Here is a 4,239-nt window from a genome sequence, read left to right on the forward strand (position 1 = left end):
GTACAACTCACTCACCGGAATTTGGACATCAAGCGCATTTATCTTTTTTGCCCCTTCGGCCTGACCGAACCCACCCACCTCCTTCAAAAGTGTGTACTTACCTCGATCCAACGGCTGCAGCTTCTGCTGTTTGTTTACATCCTCATTATAGCCCTATAGACTTGTATGGGGCCATCTTTGATTATCTCCGGCCTCAGGACATAGCCCCATAGACTTCTACTGGTCCATCTCTGGCCTAAGGACAGCCCCATAGACTTCTACTGGACCATCTCCTGCCTCAGAACATAGCCCCATAGACTTCTACTGGACCATCTCCGGCCTCAGGACATAGCCCCATAGACTTCTACTGGTCCATCTCTGGCCTAAGGACAGCCCCATAGACTTCTACTGGCCCCATCCCTTCCTACCTTGATGATCTCCTCACCTATCACTGAGCCATCTCCAGCCTCAGGACAGCCCCATAGACTTCTACTGGTCCATCTCCGGCCTCAGAACATAGCCCCATAAACTTCTACTGGTCCATCTCCGGCCTCAGAACATAGCCCCATAGACTTCTACTGGGCCATCTCCGGCCTCAGGACAGCCCCATAGACTTCTACTGGGCCATCTCCGGCCTCAGGACAGCCCCATAGACTTCTGCTGGTCCATCTCCGGCCTCAGAACATAGCCCCATAGACTTCTACTGGTCCATCTCCAGCCTCAGGACAGCCCCATAGACTTCTACCGGGCCATCTCCGGCTTAAGGACAGCCCCATAGACTTCTACTGGTCAATCTCCGGCCTCAGGACATAGTCCCATAGACTTCTACCGGGCCATCTCTGGCCTCAGGACAGACCCATAGAGTTCTACTGGTCCATCTCTGGCCTCAGAACATAGCCCCATAAACTTCTACTGGTCCATCTCCGGCCTCAGAACATAGCCCCATAGACTTCTACTGGGCCATCTCCGGCCTCAGGACAGCCCCATAGACTTCTACTGGGCCATCTCCGGCCTCAGGACAGCCCCATAGACTTCTGCTGGTCCATCTCCGGCCTCAGAACATAGCCCCATAGACTTCTACTGGTCCATCTCCAGCCTCAGGACAGCCCCATAGACTTCTACCGGGCCATCTCCGGCTTAAGGACAGCCCCATAGACTTCTATTGGTCCATCTCCGGCCTCAGGACATAGTCCCATAGACTTCTACCGGGCCATCTCTGGCCTCAGGACACAGCCCCATAGACTTCTACTGGTCCATCTCCAGCCTCAGAACACAGCCCCATAGACTTCTACTGGTCCATCTCCGGCCTCAGAACACAGCCCCATAGACTTCTACTGGACCATCTCCGGCCTCAGAACACAGCCCCATAGACTTCTACTGGACCATCTCCAGCCTCAGGACACAGCCCCATAGACTTCTACTTGTCCATCTCTGGCCTCAGGACATAGTCCCATAGACTTCTACTGGTCCATCTCCAGCCTCAGGACAGACCCATAGACTTCTACTGGTCCATCTCCGGCCTCAGGACACAGCCCCATAGACTTCTACTGGTCCATCTCCGGCCTCAGAACATAGCCCCATAGACTTCTACTGGTCCATCTCCGGCCTCAGGACAGCCCCATAGACTTCTACTGGTCCATCTCCGGCCTCAGGACACAGCCCCATAGACTTCTACTGGGCCATCTCCGGCCTCAGAACATAGCCCCATAGACTTCTACTGGTCCATCTCCGGCCTCAGAACAGAGCCCCATAGACTTCTACTGAGCCATCCCCGGCCTCAGGACACAGCCCCATAGACTTCTACTGGGCTATCTCCGGCCTCAGGACATAGCCCCATAGACTTCTACTGGCCCATCCCGAGCCTCAGGACATAGCCCCATAGACTTCTACTGGGCCATCCCGAGCCTCAGGACATAGCCCCATAGACTTCTACTGGGCCATCCCGAGCCTCAGGACATAGCCCCATAGACTTCTACTGGCCCATCTCCGGCCTCAGAACACAGTCCCATAGACTTCTACTGGGCCATCTCCGGCCTCAGGACAGACCCATAGACTTCTACTGGTCCATCTCAGGAAACAGCCCCATAGACTTCTACCGGGCTATCTCCAGTCCCAGGTCACAGCCCTATAGACTTCTATGGAACCGTCTCCAACCATCTCCCACCTTGGGGCATAGCTCTATAGACTTCTATAAGACCATCTTTGATTATCTCTGGACATAGCCCCATGGACTTCAATAGGACAGTCTCCGATCATGTCCCACCTTGAGACACAGCCCTATACACTTCTATGGGACCATTTCCGGCCTCAGGACACGGCCCCATAGACTTCTACTGGGCCATCTCAGGGCACAGCCCCATAGACTTCTACTGAGCCATCTCAGGACACAGCCCCATAGACTTCTACTGGGTCATCTCCAGCCTCAGGGACACAGCCCCATAGACTTCTACTGGGCCATCTCAGGACACAGCCCCATAGACTTCTATAAGACCGTCTTTGATGAGCTCTGGACACAGCCTTATAGACCTCTATGGGACGGTCTCCGATCATCTCCCGTCTCGGGATGCAGTCCTTCTATGCGATCACCTCCAGCATCGGGACACACCTCCAGCATCAGGAAACACCTCCAGCATCGGGACACACCTCCATAGAAGTCTGTGGGGCTGCAATGTGCCGGATGGTCAGGGAAGTGAGACTTGCCGTTCTACAGGTAACAAACACCAGAGGTTGCCGCCATCGTTTCGCGGTAAGTCGGCACCTGCAGCCGGTGGGTTTGGTTAGGTCGGCAAAAAGGAGAAGTGTGCTTTGTCTTAAAGATAAGAAATAAAGGCTTCAGATTGATGATTAGGGACTGTGGTTGATCCTAGGACCATCACGGAGAAAAGTGCAGTTCAGGTGAAGAACCCCAGATGAGAGAGTCAGTGTGTCCATTTTCCAGACTTCTGATGCTAAGACCCCCTGTGGAGGACGAGTGCGAGTCTTTTGGCCGAGTTCGATCGGACCAGAAACATGGACCGTATTTTGATAGTGTCAATAAAGGTTCTTCCTTGTTACAGACGTCGTGTCTTTTGTTTCATTGGTTCAGATAAGACGTGGTTAGGGAGATCTACACCTTCCATATCCTTTCTATACTTCCATGGCCATAAAGTCAGACACGGCGGCACACAACACGTCTACGTGCGGGTGCCAGAAGACTGGGGACATAAAGTGAGACACGGCGGCACACAACACGTCTACGTGCGGGTGCCAGAAGACTGGGGACATGAAGTCAGACACGGCGGCACACAACACGTCTACGTGCGGGTGCCAGAAGACTGGGGACATGAAGTCAGACACGGCGGCACACAACACGTCTACGTGCGGGTGCCAGGAGACTGACCAATGTTCCGGAGGTTGAATGGTTCCAGCATTGAGAATAGATGTTTGTGTGGTGGATGGTTATCTCCGGGGGCCAAGGTGACCTCGGGGCTCGGAATATAACGATGAGACCCTCGTGACAGGAAATCCACATTTTAGCTTTGTCACCACGGAACTACAACCAACTTCTACTCGGGAGAAGGTCCCATAGTTGAGCCAGACGGGAAAGACTCGTCAACTCTGGAAAATAGATTGATGATCTTTGTATAATGTGTGTAACCATTTGGTGTACAGAAGACAATTTCCACCCAAGAGCTCCGATCTGTTGGTCATAGTCTATGGGATTTGGGACAGCTGGCACCTCCAGAGCTCCAAGTCCCAGATTAAATTTACCGATTTACCTCCTTTATTACCACCACCATCCCTTTCCACCTCGATGATCTCCTTACCTATCACAATCCCTTCTCCACCAGTGACCTTATCACCACCATCCCTTCCTACCTTGATGATCTCCTCACCTATCACTATCCCTTCTCCACCAGTGACCTTATCACCACCATCCCTTTCCACCTTGATGATCTCACCTATCACTATCCCTTCTCCACCAGTGACCCTATCACCACCATCCCTTACCACCTTGATGATCTCCTCACCTATCACTATCCCTTCTCCACCAGTGACCTTATCACCACCATCCCTTTCCACCTTGATGATCTCCTCACCTATCACTATCCCTTCTCCACCAGTGACCCTATCACCACCATCCCTTACCACCTTGATGATCTCACCTATAACTATCCCTTCTCCACCAGTGACCTTATCACCACCATCCCTTTCTACCTTGATGATCTCCTCACCTATCACTATCCCTTCTCCACCAGTGACCTTATCACCACCATCCCT

The sequence above is a fragment of the Nanorana parkeri genome, unplaced genomic scaffold (assembly GCF_000935625.1).
Source record: "Nanorana parkeri isolate BGI_ZX_2015 unplaced genomic scaffold, ASM93562v1 scaffold3588, whole genome shotgun sequence".
In the NCBI taxonomy this organism is placed as follows: Eukaryota; Metazoa; Chordata; class Amphibia; order Anura; family Dicroglossidae; genus Nanorana; species Nanorana parkeri.